Consider the following 25,442-nt stretch of genomic DNA (forward strand, 5'->3'; position numbering starts at 1 on the left):
CATCTAGTGCTGTGATGAGCACATTAAGATGAATGCAGTTACCTCTTCTGAAATTCTGCATTTGTCACTGAGTATCACCATAACATTTCCTCCTCATTTGGCACTGACTGTCACCATGGCATTTCCTCTGCATTTGACACTGACTGTCACCATGACATTTCCTCTTCAACAATGGACTACGAATGGATATGTAAAACACAAATGATATGTGTCTTTGCTTTCCCCAGTAGAAAATGTGTGTGTGTGTGTGTGTGTGTGTGTGTGTGTGTGTGTGTGTGTGTGTGTGTGTGTGTGTGTGTGTGTGCGTGTGTGTGTGTGTGCGTGTGTCTGTGTGTGTGCGTGTGCGTGTGCGTGTGTGTGTCTGTGTGTGTGTATGAGTGTGTGTGCGTGTATGAACTGGGCATAGACATGTGCACCTGTAGTGTGAGTAGCTAAACTGGATATAAATGAGGAGTGTTTTTCAGTAAGTTCACTGAAAATTCAGGAGAACTCTCCTGTTTTGCTGGATTGTACTTGTTAAGGGAGACATGGGTTTCAGCACTCTGACTTTTCTTCTCAATGGGATTAGTCAATTAGGTTTAATCAACTCCAGCTTAAATCCAAGTGTAAACAATGTTAACAGCAAGTTCAAAGGACTATAAGGGTAAAGAAATTTCCCCTTATTTATTTCTGTATTTGTCTGTTTCTTTGTTTGCTTGCTTTTGTTTACCAGGAAAGACTGACTGTGAAAAATTCCTTTTCAATTTAGGCTCAGTCAGAAAAACTCAACATTACATGTATTTGAATACGCTAATAGTAAAAACATGCTACAACATTCAGTGTCATATAAACAGAAATGCTGTGTCATTGTGTTATATACACTATATGGTATTTAAAGCATAATAAGCTCAGACACATCTATAGAACATAATATGTACAGCATGTAAAACTCACACGTTAATAAAACATTCAACACTATAAACTTTAGCACTATTTTATAGTGCTTGTACACACTCCCACTGCAATATTAGGACACAGACAGCAGATGAGACATAGGTATATTTATCCAAACAGTTAAATTTATTTCAGATGTAACCAGGAGTTTACTATAGTAAAAGTGAGATAATTTAGTGATATGTCATTGGTTTAATCACATCATGTGAGGAATTAGTAATGGCATCAGTACAAGGGCAGTAATGTTATACTGATAGGTATGATTTTATTGGAATTGTAAATTATATACCAGAACAGACTTAGAATAAGAGGGGGGTGTTGATAATGGAATTGTTACAAGTGCAGGAATTCTTGCTTGATCTGTACATTTTCAAAGAGATTTCAAATTGTATAAAAGATTAGATATTTATGATATCTTCTGCGGTAGATTTACTCAGTTTAGCAACATGTACAGGGCATATACAGCTGCTGTTATCATTTTTAGATATTTGAGTGAGTACTAGGTGTTGGTTTGGTGAGCACCATTTTCTGGAGGATGTATACCAGTTTAATAATTCACTGATGGTAGGGAATCTGTCTTAGGTATAGAGGATATTGTCGGCAGTCATTAGCATGAAAAAATGCTAGCAGATTAGGTAGCTCTAGCCAGTTTAGGGAGTGGAATGCCACATGGTGATGTTTTCAGTTAATATTATTATGACTAAGGTTACCTGAGCTTGGAGTTAGTGTGTTTCACCTCCTTCAAAAAAAAAAACTATTTTATGTTGTAATGGTCAATATCATGCATGCTGCCTTTATTTTGTAGCTTGTTGTAATTCTGTTTGTAGAAATTCTGTTTATTTATACCACTGTGTTATATCTAATTTAACTTGGTATAGTCTATAAATGCATTAGAGAGAAAATAAATCTTTATGGGGTGAAAAGTCTTTCTAAAGGGAAAATGCTGCAGGTAATACATAATAATGAAAGGCTAATATATCAACCAAATAACTTTTTCCAGTATTCTCAGTAGAAAAAGACAACAAAGTACATAAACAAAAGAAAAACTGTTGTACAGATAGTTTCCTTGACTTGGAGGCAATATTCATCTCTGTTTGATGAGCGTACTAAAGGAACCCTTGCAAGTGTTCGTCTTTTTTCCATCTCTCACTCTCTCTTAATTTCCCTCTTTTGTTTTGAATGACTGTTGCAAAAACCAACAATATCTGATAATGAGAAACAAGTGTATAACAGTAAAAGAATTATAGAGACAATTGTGTGTTATTCTTTAAAAGAATAGTTTCAGGTTCTAGTATATTCCAGGATCTGTTTTTATTATGTAATAATCAGTTGTCTTGTAAATGCAAGGATTTTACTTTTACATACAGTTTAATGAGTATCACTAGATGTATTAAATTAGCTTTTTCTAATGGAGAGGGTGGTATTAATCTTTGTGAAATGTGCATGATGTGGCTTCATGTTTATGATTAAGTGAAAACTGACCACGTTGAATTAAGGTAATTCTAACACAATCAGCAGGACAGATAACCAACTTGAAATACAAGACTGAGAAATGTAGTCAGTCTTGAAGGAGCCTAGATTGCTACTGGGTTGCATTAAAGCCAGCACTCTATAACATATTATTCAGTGTCATCACTTGTGTCACCAGCTATGACTAACATTGGATTTATGGGCTGGCAAGATTTCCAAGTACAATCTGACCTAATCTGCTTAGAAGAATTGCTGCTGTTTGGGATACAAACAATAAAATATTGGCATTTTTGTCACTCAGTGTGGAGTTATTCACTAGTAGTTATCTCAAAAAGTTGGCTGGTATGAAGTAACAAAGAAAAAAATACTGGAAATAGTAGTTAGCAAAGTATTGTAGCAAGGTGATCAGTAAAACAAACAAGATGCTTCTTCTTATTTTGGCTTTTCCAGGTTAGGGATTGCCACAGCAGATCAACTGTCCACTTATGATTGGCAGTGGAGTTTTACAGTGTCGAGTTGCCAGCCCGAGGCCCAACCTTCCACAGAAGGCACACACACACTCACACCTAGGGCCAATTTGGAGTGTCCAGTCCACCTACAGCATGTCTTTGGGTTGTGGGAGAAAACCGGAGCACCCGGAGAAAACCCACAGGACGACATGCAGACTCCACACAGAAGGCACCCCAGCCAAGGATCGAACCAGAGAGCCTCTTGCTGTGAGGCAGCAACACTAACCACTGCACCACCGTGGCTGCCTAAAACAAACAAGATGCTAACGTGTATAAACTCCCAAAGGAAAACAAGACAAAGCAGAGGCACAGCTAGTCATGGCCTAGAATTTTTTTTAAGTAAACCTCTCCTACATCTCATGTGCAGTTTTATTGCTGTCTTCTCATATAGAACATAGAAAAGGCTTACCCAGTACAGGTAAGATGATAAAAGTGTTAGCTTTGTGACTGCATGAGGACGAGATGACAGAAGTGAAATTGCTGAAAAGTGTAACAGTATCATATATAAAAGAAAGCTGAAAATAAAAATAATATCTGGAGTAAAGTTGCAAAGGCTAAAACAAGCATGTAATGAAGTTCATTTTTCACTAACATGTCAGTCAATGTTAAATCAGAATAGCCTGCTCATGACTAGTAATTTTAAATAAATACAAGATAATCATAATGGAATGGTCATCAAAGAAAATATTGAAGGTCTGTTAAACAGTGAAGACACATCGTACTGCCAGTGTACCTACAACACTTTGTGATTGAGATTCTGAACCCCTAGCTCTCTTCAGATGTGATTTCTTTGTAGTCCGTTAGGTGTAATGTACCGGGAAAGTGACTACATTCCAATGCATTCAATAAATTATTTTTTTTTATTTTATTTATAAGTATATGAAGGGCCTGGCCACATGGACCCTTTTCAGCCATGATCCAGGTACAGGCATCCACTGTGAATATTAAGTCATGCACAATTAATTGCATGTATCTTGCTACATTAAAACTATGTTGAATTGTATAAATATATAGGCATTTGTGCTAACAAAAAGAATTGTAGAAGTAAACAGCAGGAGGATTGAATCCACTGATGCAGAGATAGATATGCTATTAGACTCTGATGAAGGTTTACTTCAAAGAAAGGCATTCCGTAGCATCTTTGAACAAAAGAACATGGTGATCTTCATACCTTAAGCATTTTACAATTTGTTCTTGTGACTCTGTACAGAAGTACAAGTAATTTGCTTTGATAGACATTGTTCAGCCATAAGCATCTTAGGATTAATAACCATATGTCTTAAATTAGAAGCTAGAGCATGAATGAAGGGAACTGTGGCCTTCAAATTGAAAGTCTTGTGCAAAAAAAAAAAAAAAAAACAAACCTGCAGGGACCAAACATTCATCACATGTAGAAACTTCTTGAAACATTATAGGAGATTATAGTAGGGAAATCACTTATTATAGGTTTTGGGACAGACATAATTCCAGAAGTAATAAGCCTAACAGTTGTTTAAGGATTTACTTATATTAATTAAGTTCTGCTACAGAAGAGTATGCTTTTAACTTCTGCTGATAAATGTCTTTAGCCTCCCCGTCTTTTTTTACTCTCTGTTTCTCCTTTATAGATGAATGGGATAGATACCACCAAATTCATTCTTTTAGATTTTTTATGCAGTTTAATTGGACTTTCTTGTTTTGTAGTGGCCCTACTTGTTTCTCTCTCTCTCTTTCTCTGTCTTTCTCTCCCATTCTGTCCTCTATTATTCTTTGGATCCTTTGTCCAACAGAACTTCATCTTCCTCCCACATCAAAAGGAAACCAGCATTTCATGTTTCCACTTCCTGCCTTAAACAATGGGACGTCTACTCTCAGATCAGAAAATAGAAGAAATCTTATCTATTGTTGGATACCAGTTCATATTGTCCCTGAAGTCAGTGACTGAAGGTAACACTGGTGTTCATCACTATCATGTGTCATGTGTATTTGTACATTTGTGTGTGTCTGTGATTGCATATTTGTGTGTTCGTGCATATGTGTGCATGTGTGTTTTCCTGCCTGTGCTCATCTGCATGTGTGTATGTGTGTGTGTGTGTGCACATGTGTGCATATGTGTGCGCTTGTCTGTATAAATGTCTGGCTGTGTTCATGTTTATCTGCTTGTGTGTATGTGTGTGTGTGTGTGTGTGTGTGTGTGTGTGTGTGTGTGTGTGTGTGTGTGTATGTGTGGGTTTTGCATTTGCATCTGTATGTTTTGCATTTGCATCTGTGTATGTGTGTGTTTCCATTTGTCTATGTTCATGTGCATCTGCTTGTGTTTGTGTTACATATGAATCTCTGTGTGTGCTTGTGTGTATGTATGCATCTGTTTCTGTGTGCAGATGCATCTGCATGTGAGTGTGTGTCAGTCTGTCTGTACGTCTGTCTGTTCCAATCTACATGTTTGCGTTTGTCTGCCTGTGTGCATATGCATCTTCGTGTGTTTCTGTGTATGTGCGTGTGTTTCTGTGTGCATACTCATCTGCATGTGTGTGTGTTCACATGCACGTGTGTGTCTATGTGCATGTACATTTCCTTGTGTGTGTGTGTGTGTATGTGTGTTTGTATGTGTCTGTGTTGCATGTGTATTTCTGTGTGTGGTTTTGTGTATCTATGCATCTGTTTCTGTGTGCAAATTAATCTACATTTAAGTGTGTGTGCGTGTTTCTGTATGTGTATGTGTGGTGTATTTGCTTGTGTGTGTGTGTGTGTGTGTGTGTGTGTGTGTGTGTGTGTGTGTGTGTGTGTGTGTGTGTGTGTGTGTGTGTGTGTGTGTGTGTGTGTCTGTGTAAGTGCATCTGCTTGAGTGTGTGTTATATGTGCATCTGGATGTGTGTTTGTGTGTGCATGTATGTGTGGGGGGGTTGTTTCATGTGCATTTGTGTGTATTTATGTGTGAAAGAGAGTAAGTCAGACAGAATGTTTGCTCATGTTGACATTACCGCAGTTTGCTTGCTATTGTATTAGGTAGTGCACAGTGGTATGCTTTAATGATTAAAAGGTCATTATTGATGCCTAACTACATGAGAGCATGATTTGTGAACATAGCCGGCCTTAGGCATAGGCCAACCAGGCAGCTGTCGCTCTAGCAGGGGCACTTTTCCAGTAATCTGAATGCTGTAGGTAGACATGGATGGGGGCATCGGGTGGTGTGGGTGGGTGCTGTGGAGACCTTTTGTCTAGGGTACCAGTTGACCAAAATCCAGTCCTGTTTGTGAATCACAGAAAGGAATAAGGTTAGCTAAAAACAGTCAAGGTTAAAGGGTCTTTCTGCAGCCACGTGAACAACAATTACAGAAACAGTAGCACTGATCTATACATGTCTCCTTCAAACACAATCACCTTGCAGTATGCACTTTTCTTCAGACAGATATATATTGTTCTTATTTATTCACATATCCAACAACAATACATTGAATGAACATTCATATCATTTTCCTTCCTCCTACCATTGCATCTTTCAATCCAAACTTCCACCCATACCGTTAGGTTTCAGAGATTTTCTCTCTACATTAGTAGGGCTGCACGTTTTACACTCTAGATGGTGGATGTCACCCTGTTCTGCAGATCTTGGCAAGAGTGTGAATTGTCTCCTGGCAACCATATTTTTCTGTAGAAGTAATGAGTACAGTTTATACAAAAGCACCATTTAATTGGTCTCATTGTAGTTTGCTTGATATTTGAACAAATCCTGGAATATGCAAATAACCCAACATTGTAAAAGCAAAGGAATATCATCTCCATCACAATACTGCAGGTAATCCCTGGGCTACTTCTTTCCTTAAAACCTTTCCCATTTTGCTCTCTTCGTCCAATGTTAAACTGAGAGCATGATTTGTGAAAATGTTACCACTTCCTCTCATAAAGCACACTAGGATCACAATCATGCTTTTGTAAACTAAAACTTCCTTAACCCAGTCTTAAATCTGCCTTCATTTTTGTTACCTTTATCAACTCCTCCCTTTATCGTTCCTCTTCACCATCATCCATTCGCCTCATCTATCCTGTGCATTCCTTAGCTCATGTCCTTCCCAACTCTGGATTTGTCATCTCATTTATCATTTTAGACACTCTACTGTACAACTATAAACTTAGTGTCTGTCTTTTGCTATTTTTTCTCTGTCTCTCACTTTCACATACATACACACACCAATACATACCCCCTCCACCCTGTCTGCTTGCCTATCTATAGATAGATAGATTGATAGAGATAGATAGATAGATAGATAGATAGATAGATAGATAGATAGACAGACAGACAGACAGATAGATAGATGGATGGATATAAATATATAGAGTTATAGATATATGTGTATGTATATAAACCAAAGGACAAAAAGGTCATACAGACAAATTATTCAATAAAAACTGCAAGAAAAACTCAGCCAAGCTAGAGTTTTCACTGTGTGATACCTTAAACCTCTTGTAATGGAAGCCCATGGGATGAATACAAATGACCCCTTAAGGACATCAATTGTTTAACTCCATGACATCTAAATCTACATGCCATTTTTTACTTTTTAAGTCTTTATGATTACATTCAGGCCAATAAAGCCAAACCCCACAAGATATGGACATGCATGTTTTGGTCATTTTATTGACCTTGTCAGCACAGCATAAGGTATGCTCCCATTACTGGGTAGAATTACAGTGATTAAAATGCACCCATAATTTTACAAGGCCCACAGATTATATATATGTACACAAATTCAAAAACTAGTTGAACAAACAAAAAAGAAAGGCAGAATCGGCAAGTCCAAAGATAAAATATTTAACTGCCTTCCAGTTTATAGCCTGCTACAGACCACCCTCCCAAACCCAGGAACCCCACTCGGCCTTCCTGAGAACACTGGAAAATATGAAGGACTCTCCAAACACCATTATATTGGGCAACTTCAACTACCCAAACATAGACTGGGAGCATTACTCTAGCTGCAACACCCTAGCCCAAAGGTTCCTAGAATTTATAAACTCAAATGCTATGGAACAACTTGTTACCACTCCCACAAGAGGGGAAAACATACTGGACCTGATCATCACCAACATGGGGACTCTATGCTCCAGACCAGAAGTGTATCCCTCACTTGTAAGATCAGACCATAAACTAATCTCACTGGATATTCACATCCTGACCCCACCCCCTGCCCAGAAAACGACAGTGAAAAACTTCTCTAAAGCAAATTTCATACTATTCAAAACCGAGGTGGAATCCTTCAAAGCCCCCGGACCTGTGGAAAATACGGCCCAGACCGCAGAATCCTTTATAAACGCATTCTATGAATACCTTCAGGAATGCATGGATCATGCAATCCCAAATAAAATCAAGACCCAATCCTCCAAAGGCAGGCGTCCTGCCTGGTGGACCCCAGCCATAAACAAACTATACAATAGAAGGAGGAAGCTACTACATGATAGAGCAAAATCCCAAAAAGGGAAGGCATCTCTGATCAGTATTAGCAAAAAACTATGGGCACTCATAAAATCGTCCAAGGCCAGCTTTGAGAGAAAAATTGCACAGGACACTAAGGATAATCACAAGGCTTTCTTTAGTTATGTTAGGAACCTGGGTGGGAATTCCCAGATATGCTCAGAATTAGTCCAAAATGACAAAAAATACACCAAATCCACAGACATTGCCAACATCCTAGCTGACAGGTTCAGCGCAAACCCCCCCCCCTCCCCACCAAAAGGGCGAATATCTATCCCAGCAGAGTGCTGACCCCCTGATGCTCAGGTAAGAGCCGCCCTCTCCAAAGCAAAAAACACAGCATCAATGGGACCAGACGGTGTCCTGGGCTGCGTCCTACATGAACTCCAAGAAGAGCTAAATCCAAACATAAAACTACTGTTCAATCTCAGCCTTACTACAGGATATGTACCCAAAGAGTGGCGTACAGCAACAGTGGTCCCTTTCCACAAAGGTGGTGCCTCAACGGATCCTGGAAACGATTGCCCCATAAGCCTGACTAGCTTGGTCTGCAAAGCTATGGAAAGGATCATCATGGACCTCATAAATAAAGATATTGGGGACCTACAGGCACTGGATCCTACCCAGTTCGGCTTTGTTAAGGGCAGATCCTGCCTCCTAAACCTGGTCGATTTCTTTGAAACAGTCACCAAGGCCATTGACGAGGGGAAGGTGGTCCACACAGCCTACCTAGACCTCACAAAATCCTTCGATACAATACCCCACTCGGGCATTATAGATAAGCTCACCAGCTTAAATATAAACCCCTATGTCACTAGATGGGTTGCAAACTGGCTCAAGGACAGAACCCACATGGTTAGAATTGCTGGAGCCATGTCAGACTCCAAACCAGTTACAAGTGGCATCCACCAAGGTTCAGTCCTGGGACCTCTCTTGTTCGGTATATATTTCTCAGAGGTACAGGCAAACACAGAAGGACTGTGGCTGACCAAGTTTGCAGATGACTGCAAACTGGGTGCCATAATCGACTCTCCAGCCGACACAAGCATCCTCCAAAAGGGCCTCATAGAAACAGACAACTGGTGCCAGAGCCATGGCTTCAAGCTAAACGCCAAAAAGTGTATAGTCATCCCCTTTGGCAAAAATAAAGTGCCCACAAATTACCACATAGGTGGTAATCCATTAAGTACAGAAGAAGTAATTAGGGACCTGGGGACCCAAGTTGATAGCAATCTCTCATTTGACAACCACATGGCCAAAGTGGTTAGAAAAACATTTTATATAGCCCACCTAATCATGAAGGGATTCACATCTAGATCAGGGGAGGTCATCGTGCCTCTTTACTCATCCCTCATCAGGCCCATAATTGAGTACAATGACCCTTTTGGGATGTACCTTACCAGACACCTGCAGCAACTGGAAAGACCCCAAAAGTACCTCACCAAGAGGATCAAAGGGCTCAAACAGATGCCATATTCTGCCCGGTTAAAGAAACTCCAGCTCTACTCAGTGGCATACCACCTGCTCAGAGGCGATCTGTGCCTGACGTATAAAGCCATGTCCAACCCGGAATTAATGGACATGCTGCACCTCAGAAAATCCAAATCCCATTGAGCTACGCGCTCGAGAGACTTGAACCTCAGCATTGAAATAAATAGGACATGCTGGAGGGACAGATTCATAACCCAGAGGCTCCCTTCACTCTGGAATAAAATCCCAGTCCAGGTTAGTCCCTCATTAAAATGGGTGGCGAAAGCCAAACACACTCTGGCTAGGCTTATAAATGCCCTAGGGCAGATAGCCTAGTATGAACCTATGAACCTATGAACCTATAATGTGGTTAGTGCTTTCGTCTGCCACTAATGAGCAAACTTAATCAGACAAGTAAAAAGGAAATAGCATACTTTAAATAGTAGAAAATACATGACATCACTTCCTATCCCTATTAAATACAAGCAACACTTTTAAAAAGTATATAGAAAATATAATAAATTTAAATGTTTGTATATAATCCTACATTAATTATACATATATTAGAAATCATCTTTCTGAGGATTTGTCTTTTAAAACTTAAATCCTTGGAACGATGATTTCTAATAGATGTATAATTAATGTAGGACTACATTTGTTATATAAACATTTAAATGTATTATATTTTTTATATACTTTTTAAAAGTGTTACTTGTATTTAATAGGGATAGGAAGTGATGTCATGTATTTTCTATTTAAAGTATGTTATTTCCTTTTTACTTGTCTGATGAAGTTTGCACATTAGTGGTAGACGAAAGCGCTAACCACATTAAATATGTTATCTTTGGACTTGCTGACTCTGCCTCTCTTTTTTGTTTTTTTCCACAGATTATATAGAGTTGAGGAAGATTTCTAAGATGGTAAATAACTATATATAGAATGGTAAAAGACAAAGACAGGAAGGTATATTGCATCTTCATCTACAACAAAACTGTGGCATAAGTACTCTCGGACTTTTATCCATCACTAACTGTGCACTTATGACAGACTGAACCCACCCACCCCTCATCTTAGTAACCTTTAAAGTGTTGAGAAGCCTATATATTTCCCTTAAATGGGAAGAGATTTGTGATTCTGCAGTCTTACTCCAGTGATGCCCAAAACTGCAGAAGGATTATATGCCTATTAAATTATCCAACTGGGCACCAGAGGTACAAAGTGATAAGGGATCTCACACAAGTAATAGGCAATAAGTCTTTGTGTTCTTTCAGCACCTACAGGTACAATGGTGAATTCCAGGTAAAGACCACCTTAAACACTTGACAATTAGGTATGTCCTTCAGAGATACAGACCCTGATTTGGGATTTGCCAGGTCTTCATCCCCTTAATAATACAAGTAAGCTCTATTTTAGGTGTTATACTTAAAAAAGGGAAGCTCATAGCATCATATCTTTCTGTGTACATATAGTCCTAACTAGAAGGTGTGTGTGTGTGTGTGTGTGTGTGTGTGTGTGTGTGTGTGTGTGTGTGTGTGTGTGTGTGTGTGTGTGTTTGTGTGCATATGTGCGTGTGCATGTGTTTGTGTGTTTGAACATTACACAGGTTAAATATGACCTATAAAATACTTCCCCTACAACAATTACAATCACAAAATTACACAATTACAAAAACAATCTTTAGATGCACCTACCATAAAATGGTTCCAGTCCTACCTAGACAAAAGACAACAGGCAGTAATTTGGCATAAGACTCTTTCTACCCTCCAACCAGTTACCTTAGGTGTCCCTCAAGGGTCCATACTAGGACCTCTCCTCTTCTCAGTATTTATTAAGGACCTTCATCTAGCCATCCCCCAAGCCACATGCATGCAATATGCTAATGACTCCACACTAATATGCTCAGCCAAATCCACATATGAACTCCTCTCTCTTACCCAGAAGGCATTTAACACAGTTGAACAATGGTTTACACAGCATTGCCTTCTTTTGAACCCCAAAAAAACTAAACTCCTCCTCTTTAATCCGACTCACAAGTCCTCTCCACTTGATTTCTCAGTTTCATCCACCAATGGTACCATTATATCACCCGAGCCAACCCCCAAACTATTGGGTATCACCTTAGATAACAATCTGAACTTTGACACCCATATCAACAATACAATAAAAACTGTCAACAAAAAATTTGGCTCCCTCTATAGGATTAAGCCTTACCTTTCCCCCACAGCTAGAACAACCATAGCTCACAGTCATCTAATCTCTCCTCTCCTCTATGCCTCACCTATTTTTACTAACCTTTCTAAAAATAACCTCAGCAAACTGGAAACTTCCTACAATAACATCGCTAGATTTGCAACAGGAAATCCTTACAAAACCCACCACTGCATAAATATAAAGCAGCTAGGATGGCTTGAACTACAAAACGTGATTAAATTCCATCAACTAACCATTGACCATAAAACTCTCTATAAACCATTCATTACTCCTATTCTATCTACCCTCATCACTTCATATACAAATCTGAAATCCCTGCGTTCCTCACACAAAAATCTTCTACATACCTCTAAACCTAACAACAAGGCTGGTGAATCTCTCTTCTCCAATGCTGTTGGAAAAACCTGGAATCTTCTCCCCAGTGACCTTTCCTCTCTTCCCTCTCTATCACTCTTCAAAAACAGACTGAAACTCTACCTTACAACACACTGGTTGTGCCCCTGTACTAAACCTGACTAGGCATTTATCCATCTGATTAAACTTAGCTCTGCTTATCCCAGACTACTTATAAGCTACTATATATTCTGTTATAGATTTTTTCTCTTAAACTACACTGTGTCTAGATTTATTCTCTTAAACTACATTGTGTCTAGTCTCTCTAAATACAAAGTATTCTCTTATACAAAATTTTTATTAGGAAATTTTTTTGAATGGCTAACCATAGCTGAAATGTACCATGATCCTGTTTACAGAAATGCAACAAAATGTAATGAATGAGATGAGTATCTGTAAATTTAGCTGTATTTGTAAATGTCTCATATTATAAATGATATGGTGTTTTTTTTGTGTTTGTTGGAGCTTTTCTCCTCGGGCCTCCACTGAAAATGGACATATATCCAGTTGGACTAGCCCGGTCAACAAATGTAAAATAAAATAAATAAAATAAATAAATAAATTACATATGCTACAGCAAGTTTGAAAAATTAGGTGAAGGAACTATTTTACACTGAAAATACGAAAAGAAAGTATGTGCTAATAAAAAAAGCAACTACAAAACAATTTAACATGCAGCCCATTATTGCAATACTGCCCTCCAGGATGGAGTGGTAAGACACTGGACCTCACAACACCCCTAGGTGTTATTTCCCCTGATAATGGCCACCCTTTGGGGCATTATTGTTTGTTTGTCAAATTATGCTTCTTACAGTTAATTAAGTTCATATGGCATTTGAAAAAAATCAGTCAATAAATAAATAAAATTGATTAGATCACTATCACTGCCTCTGGGTGAAACTATTCTGTTTCCCATCTTCCAGTCAAATGTGATTCAGAAACCTTATAAGTATTGCTTCTATTACCAGCAAAAATCAGACAGAAATCTTCTGTCTTTTCCCAGTATGAACATGCTTCGTTTTCCCTGTGAAACACTCTCTGAACCATACTCATATCATTACAAAAATTAAAAAAATATTGTTATGTGTTAACTCGGTGCCAGATGGCATGAATCCAGTAACCACACTTGTGATGCAGTACTTCTGAACTCAAATGGCTTTTATCAGATCGCTGACCTTCCTTGCACGAGCTGGCAAACGCTGGAGGAGCATCTAAGAAACTTCCAGAACATCTTATATCAGGCATGTCTAAGGAGCTCACTTTTGAATGTTTACGATGTGAGGATACCCTAACATATCTTGTCAAACTAAAACTGTGCTGATGGGGTAGAAAAAAAATCACCAGCCAAACATTGCTGCAATTCCTGATGCAGTAGTGGTCATCTCTCCCCTTGCTCATCTTAAGGAGTCAGTCATTGTACTAGTGCCATACAAAAAATAATTGATAACTAGCCATCAGTAATCAGTCACATTTGAAGGTGACTCATAGCCTTGGGGAATGCCTGAGACTAGATTTATAGTATTGCAGTAGCCATTGCTAGAGACACCGTGAGAAATACAAGACTGCAGGTATTGCAGCCTTTCTGCATTGATTTTTGTCATTTATTTGATTGTTGTTGGTTCACTAGGATATATCATTAACAAAATCTGGTGAAACACGCAGATCACTGCAATGAGAAAATGAACCCATCCAAGCAGCAGTGAATCCTTGTTGATTTTAGTAGCTAATGGTTCCAAGAACCACAGCCTCCTCTACTATCAGCACTGTTCACTCAGTTCCAAACATTGTATAGTATCTCAATGAAACCGATTGTGATTGGTTGTGTATGTTAAGATGGATGCAGGTAAAGTTGTCAAATGTTTATTCCAGTTGAACTGAGTGATTGTTTTTCATGATTCCTATTACATTGAATTGTAAACACTGTGCGATCAGATTGTATGTGAGATGAGAGGACAGTGGGGTTTAGGGAGTTTTACCTTTTCACCATTGCTGTGTAATCTCAGAGTTGGTGTATATATAAGCAGCAGGGGGGATGCAGCAGGGTTTTCCCCCTGCAATTTTTTTTTCTCTTTAAGCACGTTTGACTGACTGTGCAGTTGACACAGTTTTATCAGTCATGTGAGTATCAGCAAAATTTGTATTGATCATTTGACAGTAGAAAAAATTAAAATGATAAGACGTATTCTATTTATTGTGTTATACTGTTTCCATGTTTTATACATAAAATGCAGGCTGGAACTTACTTCATGTATACCATGCTGCATTGCAGTTATTTTGGCATATACATGGCACGTTCCTGCTCTAATGTGGTTGTTCATAACATATCAGTGCACTACTTAATGGCAAGTTATTACAAAATGAATTGTACTTCAGAGCCAGATGTGTTTATTAATCTTTTATTAGGTAATACATGTTGGGAAAGTGGACAACTAATTGCAGTAGGCCAGCACATTTGGTAAGAGTCATCTACATTCAAGAAGCGGCAAAAAAGGCAAGAAGAAACCCTTGTCCAATCTAAGATGTCAGATTAGGTGGTTATGAAAAGTCAAATATGAATATACGCATGCACACAAACTATGGATGTACTTTGAAATATTAAAGTACACAAATATTGGACTGCTAAACACTGATCCTGAAAGATTGAAAGCCAAAACAAGAAAAAGAAAAAAAAGGAGTTTTGCAGGGTTAATCCCCCTTCATCTCCATGTAGGGGGCTGCACCTCCCACACACTCTGCTAATTATATATGCCAACTCTAAAATCACTCTACAGTGGGGAAAGGGCAAATTCCCCAATCCCTACTGTTCATGATTTTGTATGGATGCAATGCCAGCAGAAGTGATGAAATGAGATTTAATCACTTCTACCAATTTAAAAAATGGCTGACATTATGAAAGTTTGATTATATGTATGTTTTCAGTATATGTATATTATTAATACACCAACTAGATATGGCAAAAATAACTCCCAGCGATGTATCCTGGACTGGATTCTGGTTACTCACCTATCTAATTTTACCTCTTCAAGTACTCTCCCTGATGCACTTACTGACCACCTGCCAGCTTATACCACAAGAGTATTATATGACTAACAAAGGAACACAAATTGAAAACCACCCATAACCTCTCCAGTTTCCCGATAAAGTCTTTCGTTGAAGCTTTGAAAGCAGTTAACTGGTCAGTCCTAAAAAGACTCCCCTTAAATAATGCAGTCGAATATTTCAATGTGGCATTTCCAAATATTCATAACACCTTAGTCCCACAACATACAAAAAGAATTAAAAACAGCCATACACCATGGCTCACCAATCAATGCAAGCTTATTATGAAAGACAGAAAAAATAGGACAGATTAACTGGCAAAAGAATAAAAATGACAAAAATTGGCAACTATTCAGGCAGCTGTGAAACCAAGTCAAGAAATATGAAAAAAAGTCTTATTATACTCACCTACACAACAGCCATAAAAACAGCCATAAAAAAGCTGGTCCTCTATATGCTGTCTCATTCACTCAGGTGCAAAAATTGGATGCCAGCCCATACCCAAACATCCCCCCTGTTCAAACAGCTATCTATTTCAATACATAATTCATAGAATGTATAGCCAACTTAAACTCAAACTCACCTAGCACACCCCCTTTCACACAGCTAACTTCCCCTACCTTAGATCCTAGCACATCTCTTTCACAAAACACACCTAACTGCAGCCTCTCCGATACACAGATAACTCCACACACTTCACATTTCAACCAGTTTCTATAACTCTCATAAAAAAAAAAAATTACATAAATTAAAACCTTGTTTCTCTTTAGTTGACAACCTTTCCCTAGAATACCTAAACATAGCTCTAAACTTCTTGGCACAAAAAGTCAGGACAAAGTAAAATTAATGGTAAATAATATTTACAAATAACTTCCATGTCTCCTACCCCCACTCTACCTTAATACAGTGTTCAGATGATTCCACAATTATTAACACCTCCTACAATATACAAAATATCCACACTGTCACTCAACAATCTCTGCACTTAGCAGAACAATGGCTAACTGAAAACAACCTGCTTCTCAACCTCAAAAAGACCAAGCTTCTCCTTTTCCTCCCAAAAAAACCTCAATCCATCTAAAGACAGCTTCACCATCTCATCCTTGGATAATACAATTATGACCACCAACTCAAACACCAAATTGCTTGGCATTAATATAGATGACCAATTAAATTTCAACCTACATATCTTAAACTGTATCAAAAAGTCCAATCAAAATCTGGGTCTTCTATACCACAACAACAAATATGTTTGTGTCTTTCGGCTTTTCCCGGTTAGGGCTCGCCACAGTGGAACTCCGGTCCGCTAATGATTGGTAGTGGATTTTTACGTACCGGGTTACCAGCCCTGACACACAACCTTCAATGAAGGCACACCCCATTCATGTATGCCTCCACACAGAAGACGCTCTAGCTGAGAATCAAATGAGACAACGTCTTGCTATGAGGCGACAACGCTACCGCAGCACCACCACCGCAGTACCACCACAACAAATATATACCTAACAAATCCAGAACTATATACTGGCTCAAACATTTATTCTACCATCCCTGGTGTATGCTGCTCCCATACATACTAACCTCCAAAATAATCCCTTAACCATACTAGAAATCACCTATAACAAGAGAGCCAGATTCGGAGCCAGAAATAGCTACAAATCCCATCATTGTACTGTATATCCATGAAAGATGGCCTGAGCTCTCCTATATGCTTCAAATATCACAACTACAAATTGCACTCAGCATCTTAAATAGCCCTAACTTCTGCCCTACCCTTACATCCATAACTACACCCAACACACCCAGTTGTGACCTCAGAAAAACACAACAAAATATTTTGCAGTTGACCAAGCCAAACAAAAATATTGGAAAAATACTTTACACTCATTCAATCGCATACTCATGGAACAAACTTCTATTGTCCCTTCTCTCCACTACCAAAAGTGGCAAATTCAAAAAGCAAATAAAAATTAATTTCCAACATGCTTGGATCTGTAGTTGTCAGGAAATTACCTAATGAATTTTTCTTCTTTTCTCAATTAACATATCTGCCTGGTATATACATAAACTGTCTAAACATATTACTCTCTCTGCGGTTAGTACCTATGCTATTAAATGCATCTTTGTTGTACTATGTCATGATGTTACTCGGAATTTTTTTGTATTTTAGGCATTGCTATATTGCTTGTAAATAACTTAATGCTAACCAAATTTCTCAAACATATTGCTACTGCATTCTCAAAATACTGTAATTTTGCCTTGTATATATTCCTAGTGTATATTTCTCGCTGTTTTTGTACTGATAAGTATCTTACAACTTGAATTGTTAGTTTTTTTTCTTATTTTTTAATTACTTTCCTGGAACTTTTCTCCTCAGGTCTCTACTGAAAAAGGGCTTTTTGGGCCCAGTTGGAATAACCCAGTTAAAAAATGTAAAAATAACAATAAAATAAATTATGGGGGACAAAGTATCCAAAATAGGTACTAATTTAAATACTGCTATAATAAACTTTTAAAGTTGCTAGAATAAAAGGTCTTATTTTACCATGCATTTTCTAAAGGATATGAAGTCTGAAACTCAAATGCCCGTCATTATTTAGTGAATTGAGTCCTCACTGATTTGCCACAAAAATCCAGAAAATCAGAAATTTTATGAGGAACTGGCCAAAAATATGAGGCAAAAATTTGGACATTCTACAGAAATCTGGACAGTCGAAAGGTATGTAACTAAATCTAGCTAAAGATGCAATATCATACCCAATCAGCATTATTAATAGATCAATAACAGAATCCTATGTCCCTAACTTATGGGAGATGACATATATTATCCCCATACATACAGGAGGTAATTCCACTGACGTTACAAATTTCCGTCCCATAGCCATCCTTTTTCCTGTCTAAAATCCTTGAAAGATGTATACATCAACAATTTCTATACTATCTCTTATAAAATAAGGTAATCACCAATACGCAACATGGATTTTGACCAGGCCACAGCACTTCTACTGCATTACTATCATTTACAGACACTGTCATTAAAACTCGCAACTTTATTAAACTTGTATCTGCAGTATTTGTAGATCTATCAAAAGCATTTGACTTGTTCTCTCACAACTTGTCAATCAATTTTCTACCCTGGTTCTGTCATCTCCACCTATTCAGTGATTCTCTAGGTACCTTGCCAATAGTCAAGAAGCTCTTCATACCTTCCCACTTCCACAGGAGTCCCACAAGAATCCATCCTTGGCCCTCTACTGTTTAATACTTTTATCAATAACCTGCATTCATCTTCTGAAGGCACCTTGATTCAATATGCAGATGACTCTACCATCATCTGTTCTTCAAACACCTTAACTCACCTCCAATAAATCACTCAACAAGTTGTCATCTCCATTGAAAGCTGGCATAAAAGAGCACAACCCTTACTCAACCCCGCAAAAAACAAATTCCTACTCTACCCCAAAAACTCACACCACTAACAAAGCATCTTTCAAAATGTTTTCAGCAAATTGCATTGAAATTGAATTAGTCTACCATTCCAGACTATTAGGAGTCATAATAGATTATAATCTGAAATTTGACCTCAATATCCAAAACAATATCAAGAAAACCCATCAAAAACTAGACATGCTATATAGAAACAAACATTTTTTGAACAGACATACCTTAAGTGGTTGAAACTTCACTTCCACCTCTGTTACATTCAGCTTATAGCAATACATAAAATCATACAGAAACCATTAGCCTGATCATCTCTTACCCAGAAAACAAACAACTTCTCAGTGTAAATAAATCAAATAAATCCACTGAACAAAACCTACACTCATACTCAGCAGCAAAAAATGGAACGCCTTTTAATGTTCCCTAAAAGAATACTTTACAAAATCTTGGATCTGCTCCTGTGCCAATTTTGACTGAACTCTTCAGTCACCCCTTCAGCCTAAACCACGCCTGACAATCCTTTCCAGCCTCGTACTCGACTCCTTACCCACTTCATCTCTGCACACCTTTCCTGTACCTCTTTTTCTTTCCTCCCTACTCACCTAAGCTTCCTGAAGACACCCTACCGCGCACTCTTCTTATCTCCTTCTCTCCATCCTACTTCCTTCTATTACCATAATACGAGCACCATCTCTCATACTAAGACATCACTCAATTTCCTCTGACTGTCTCTAATCATGTCATCTCTAATATCTCTTTTTAACATCTTATTAGACTTGTCTCAGGTCTCATTTATTACATGCTAATCTATGTAACACAGCTTTTCCTCGTATATTTTCTCCATCTCATGTTATTATTTTTCAATAAACTCTACTATGAAACATATGTTCTATGTTTTTTGTATTACAACATTTTTCACTCCTGTGTTTTGTAGTGTAACATAATACTTTGCAATTTAAAATATCTTAAATTGATGTTTGAAAGATTGTGATTGTGGAGCTTTTCTTTCTGGAACTCTGCTGAAAATGGGTACTTTCTAGTCCAGTCAGACTTTCCAAGTAAACAAATAAAAAAAAAAACACATATATATATATATATATATATATATACACACAATGTGTGTGTGTGTGTGTGTGTGTGTGTGTGTGTGTGTGTGTGTGTGTGTGTGTGTGTGTGGTTCAGACTCAAAAAGTAGAATACACATTTGATAAAAAAGTGGTTGTGGTTGTAAAATACAGAAACTAATGACTGCTCATTTGTGTGAATCACATGCGGTTGAATTTAGTTTTATAAAGTGCAGGTAAAAGCAGGAGTATGCAAGAAAAGTAATGTTTGAATGAAAAAGTGGTGGGTGGGAAGGTGAACAAGACTGTGCTATACATTCCTCTCAAATGTCCAGATTTTTACCTCATATTTTTGGTAAATTGTTATACAATTTGTGATTTTCTGGCAAATCAGTGACAACTGACATCATTAAATAATGGCAGGCATTTGGGTTCCACACTTCATATCCTTCAGAAAATGCTTGTAAACACAAAACCTTTCATTCTAGCAACTTTTAAGTTTATAAGAGCAATATTTAAAATTTGCCCCTATTTTTATGCCTTTGCTCCCACATTATTTTTAGTTTTGCCCAGACTTCTTGTGCTTTGACGTTGTGAGGTATGGTGTTATAGTAGCTGGGGACAGCATGCAATTGTTTTCAGATTAGGGCTAGAGGAAGGGTTAGGTAAGGGAATAAATTCAGAGCTTTGCATGTTTTGTGTTGTGCGTGTGCATTCTGTGTCCTTTTGTCTTGGGTAGTCATACTTTCAGGGAAAGGGTTTTTAGTAAATTAAAGTGTAGAGTTAGTGTTAAAGATACGGTTAGGGTTACAGTTACCTCATACATAAGTATGATGGTGCAGGGGGACATGCTTGAGCTACTCCACATCCAAATCATCATAGGAAAAGTCCCATGCTAAATCTTTGCAAGCTATAGGTTCACCTCCACTACCGACAAAACCCATAACACATACTTAAATGTACTTAAGATACTCTCCAACCCAATACCATATTCATGGGTAACATTAGCTACCCCACTATTAACTGAGAATCTTCCAAAACCCCTAACATGCGGGTACAGAGATTCCTGGACTTTATAAACACTAACACTCAGGACCAGCTAGTCTTCACACCCAATAAAGGTGCAAACATCCCTGACCTGGTTCTCACAAACATGGGAAAACATTGCACCATCCCAAGTGTAATGTTTCTCCAGTCAGGTCAGACCATAAACCTCCTCTGAAAAAAAAAAAAAAAAAAACAAGACTCCATTATCCTTGGAACTTTCAGGAATTACTCTAAGGCAAACTTCCTAAGACACCCTGGCAAAATTTCCAGCTTCTCACCAAACCCTAAGGACAATGCTATATGTGTGGAATTCGTAAGGGAAACTCTGTGTAATCGTATTAATAACTGCATAAAGGCTATACCTACCCAGTACAAATACAGGATGAACACAGAAAACAGGCCATCCTGGTGCAAACCCTACATCAATAGGTTATGTAATAAAAGGAAGAAAATCATTGCAAACATTAGTACTAACACCCAGCAAGGTAATAACTCCCTTATCAATCTTAAGAAGCAACTCAAGGGGCCAATTGAGTCTAACAAAGCCTTCCAGGTTAGCTACAATCACAAAGCTTTCATCAGCAATGTCCACAATATCAAAGGGAACATACAACAATGTACTGAATTAATTGTAAATCTGACTCGGACCAGAATTGGTAGAAGGACGGTGAGACTGTAATACGGAAAATTTCTGTAAGAACAAAGAAAAAGTGACACGTACAGACTGCAATGGAGTTTTTTCTGGACATTCTGGTAAATTATACAGTCTTTGTAAACCACACCAAAAGCAGCACACCGTTAAACGAATACCACACAGAACCGACCAGTGAAAAAAATAATTATTTTTTTATTAAAAATACACATTAATTCTCTAGCGCCTCGACTGTAAAAAGCCTTTAACAGAGTACAATCATACATATAAAAAACAGAGCTTATATATACTCTTTAAACTAGATTAATTATTTCATTAGTAAAATAATTAGTCAATTATGAATTACTTAATTGCATTATACCAAACACTTCCAAGTGCATTCTTGATTCAGGCCTCTAGGGCTCATAGTGTCAAACTTTAAAATCAACATTGTTTCTTTTTCTCTTAATACATTTTTTATGTGTTGATCTACCATTAATTCATTAGTTTCCACTTTTTTCAGAATAGTTGCTTGTAACCCCTCCGGGTTTCTATTGTGGAATTCTTTGAAATGAACTGCCACTGGGATGGTTAATTTACTTGTCCTCATGTCTCTTATGTGTTCTTTGAGCCTACATGAAAATTGTCTTACTTTCCCCCACATAAAACTTTTTACAGGGACATTTTAAACCATATATGATTTTCTCTGTATTACAATTATAAATGCCTCTTGCTTGGAACTTTTTTCCATTAATATCTGTGAATTCTTTTACTATAAACTCACATATACTACATTTTCTACAAGAAAATGTTACCTAACATTTCTGGAGATGGAACTAGCCCTACTTGAGGCAAATTGTATAATCTGTTTGATTACGTATTGACTAAAGAGCAGGTTTCTGTTTTGTTGTTGGGATTGAATTTTATCCCTTCAAAAAGAATGGATTTAAGTGGTTTTAAGTGGGACATTATTGGATCTTAAGATGTTTTGTCACAAATTGAATCTTCCTTATGTATTTTCTGATATTTCTCTCAAAAAACATATTTTTTGCAAACCGAGCACTTATTATCCGACATTTACTAACACTTTAAAAGTTTTTGAAAATTGTTGTGAGGAGGATATCAGGCGAGTGGCCAGTTGTAAGCCTAGTATTCCATTATACAATATTTCTATAAGCCACCGAGTTGCATTGAAAGAACTCCAGCAATTAACTCAATTAAGGTTCATGAAGGCTGACAAAGGAGGAGGGATGGTTATAATGGAACAAGACAAATATGTTGCTGCTATTGAAGTGATGCTGGGGAACAGGGATGATTATTCACCTGTGGGTGTTTCTCTGGCGTATGTTTGTTATAAGGCAATATGGGCCCAACTATATGAATTATTAATGAATGGTAATATCACATTGGAAATGTATAACTTTATGACGGTTGAACATCCTATGTTGGGGGTCCTTTTTGGTATTCCAAAGATCCACAAGGATCTATCCAACTCACCTTTTCTACCATGGTCTCATCTCCCCAATGTGTCACTGAAGGGATAGCCTTAGTTCTTGATTTTTTCCTGAATCAAGTCGTGCAACAAATGGAATTTTATATCAAAGACTCTTGGGATTTCTTAAGCAAATTTAGGACATTTTGCTTAGGTTATAGATTTGACTCTAGTAGGAATATCATGTTTACAGTGGACATTTGTTCACTGTTTACTAGTATACCTCATGACTTGGGGGGATTGATTTTGTTACACTGTTTTTAATTACCTATGCACATTTTTCTGAGAACGATGTTTATGTCTGTAATGTACTTTTCAAACTTCTTCTGCATAAGAACAATTTTTTGTTTAATAAATGAGTTCCTAAGCAACTTAAAGGGGTGACCATGGAGTCGGCAGCTTCCCCTGCTTATGCTAACATAGTTCTTGGATGGTGGGAGCAAAGGGTGTTAAAATCCATTATGTCTAACTACATGGTTATTTTTTATGCCAGATTTGTTGATGATTTGTTTTTTGTCATAGAGGGCAAGAATGAACCGGTTCACAAAATGGTCAAGAATATGAATGATCATTCTGAATTGTTAAGGTTTGTGCTGGGAGATGTAGGTTTGAAGGTTATTTTTTTTTTGGATATTACTATTAAACGGGACACAAGTAAATTGAATTTTTACTAATAAGATTTTTAGAAAAATACTTTTGTCAATACCTACTCGTATTTTTCAAGTAATCACCGTACATTTATGAAGAATAATATCCATAAAGGACAGTTGATACGTGCTTTCAGAATGACCTCAGATGAATTGGTTTTTGAAAACGAGGTTGTTCTTATTACCAATATATTTGTGGAAAGGGGATACAAAGAAAGCTTGTTATCTACATTGGCCGATGAGATCAGGAAACGTAAGTATATTGACTTTTCATCTATTTTGAAGTTACGGTTGGTATACAAAGAATCAAATGCTATGGTAAGCACAGATAGTAATGTTAATGGATATGTCCATTGACAAGTGTAGTATAGTTTCTATTATTAATAAAAACTGGAACATCATTAAAGGTAATACTTACCTTCTTAGACTAGAAGGGGACAAACCTAAATTTATTTTTAAAAACACTTTTAACTTGAAGAGGTGTTTGCAAAGGGATCATTTTTGTAAAGTATTAGTGAGTTGTAGTGGGAAGGCCAATGGGATGTATAAATGTGTTTTTATGTGGCCTGTAGGTATATCTTGGAAGGCCCTTTTATTGAGTTATCACATGTAAATGGAAGTATACCTGTCAAGGGGGGTTATAATTGTAAGACACAGGGGGTAATTTATGTAGCAGTCTGTTCCTTTTGTATGGATTTCTATGTAGGGATGTCTACTAGATGTTTATATCTAAGAATTAAAGAACATCTTTATTCTATCAGGAAAAGTAACAGTAACAATGCATTATATAGGCATACCTTAAAGTGTCCTGAATATAATTTTTTTTTTATTTTCCATCTTATAACACGTACCTAAGAACACCAGGGGTGGTTGTTATAAAGATCAAGTGGAACAAAGGGAGACTACTTAGCAGTTAAAGTTGTGGGCAGACAAAGCTCCAGGAATAAATGATTCAATTAACATAAAGTGTTTTTTAAAAAATAGGAGGTTAAAATTTGTAAAAATATTTAAGAATGTTTGATAGTAATAAAGTTTTAATAATATTGTAAATACATATTCTCATGTGTTATATATTTACATGTTTTTATAATATGTTTTAGTATTTTTTTCTTACACATTTTGAGGTATTTTTTATGGAGGTTTAATATAGTTTTTAGATTGGATAATTGAATTATTGGATCATTAAATAATTAACTAAGGGGTGACTTTGTATTTTTAAGACTTGGTTTGCATTTGGTGTTTATTCTGATGAAGTCTCTTTGGGGACAAAAGTGATATTAACGTTGTTTTATTCGCTAAAGAATTGTGCCTTATTTGCTTTGGATTCTGTTCTACTTGTCCAGCTGATGTTTTTGTTTAGTAGTTGGTTTAGCCGCTTCATCTTTTGCAGATGTTGTTGTGGTTAGATGAATTTAACTTTAGATGAAATAAGTTTTCAACGTTATGGGCTTGATGAAATAAATTTAGATGAACTGCGCTTTTGATGTTATGCTATAGACTCATATATATGCACAGAGACATTTATATGGATAAAGATATATATATATATTTATATATTCAAGTGCTTAAAAGGTCTAATGAAACCCACTATGTAGATGTAGAAGAGTAATGTGCCAATAAAAGATCATTGTCTTCGCAGTAATTGCCTG

General features: G+C 37.2%; 1 protein-coding gene across 2 annotated transcripts in view; it reads left to right on the forward strand.

Moving 5' to 3' along the window:
* The window catches only part of ZBTB7C (zinc finger and BTB domain containing 7C), a 482,625-nt gene that overhangs the window by 171,306 nt on the left and 285,877 nt on the right, over positions 1 to 25,442 (forward strand). The gene's annotated exons all lie outside the window — the stretch shown is intronic.

This window comes from Protopterus annectens, chromosome 1.part1 (assembly GCF_019279795.1).
Source record: "Protopterus annectens isolate FY-2018-M chromosome 1.part1, PAN1.0, whole genome shotgun sequence".
NCBI lineage: Eukaryota > Metazoa > Chordata > Ceratodontiformes > Protopteridae > Protopterus > Protopterus annectens.